This window comes from Oxyura jamaicensis, unplaced genomic scaffold (genome assembly GCF_011077185.1).
Source record: "Oxyura jamaicensis isolate SHBP4307 breed ruddy duck unplaced genomic scaffold, BPBGC_Ojam_1.0 oxyUn_random_OJ71777, whole genome shotgun sequence".
Classification (NCBI taxonomy): Eukaryota; Metazoa; Chordata; class Aves; order Anseriformes; family Anatidae; genus Oxyura; species Oxyura jamaicensis.
Genome location: NW_023310690.1, coordinates 1,787 through 2,140, shown reverse-complemented (window position 1 = coordinate 2,140; position 354 = coordinate 1,787). Strand labels below are relative to the sequence as shown.

Below are 354 nucleotides of genomic sequence, written 5' to 3'. Positions count from 1 at the left end.
CCCCCCCCCAAAGAAACGGGACTGGCTAGATGCCCCTGGTGGGGTGTAACAAAAAGGAGGGGGAAACGAAGGGGTAAAAGGGGTGTGGGGGGAAGGGGTTAAAGGGAATAGAGTAAAAGGGAATAGGGTAAAAGGAGGGGGTAAGTGGGGGAGGTAAAAGGGGGGGGAGGCGTTAAAGGGGGCTGGTTTAAATGGGGGGGGGAAACACACCGGGGCAGGGGGCGGGGCCGTGTGGCCGCCATTTTGTGGCGTTTTCAGAAATGGCCCGGCTCCATTTCCGCCAACCGGAAAGGGGCCGGGGGGGGGAAAACCGGGGGAGGGGGAAACCGAGTGGGGGGAGGGCAGCACCGGACC

At 62.1% G+C, this 354-nt stretch overlaps 1 protein-coding gene across 8 annotated transcripts in view; it reads right to left on the bottom strand.

The window, feature by feature from the left end:
• AKAP8 (A-kinase anchoring protein 8) overlaps window positions 1-354 on the bottom strand; it is an 18,092-nt gene that overhangs the window by 17,198 nt on the left and 540 nt on the right. The gene's annotated exons all lie outside the window — the stretch shown is intronic.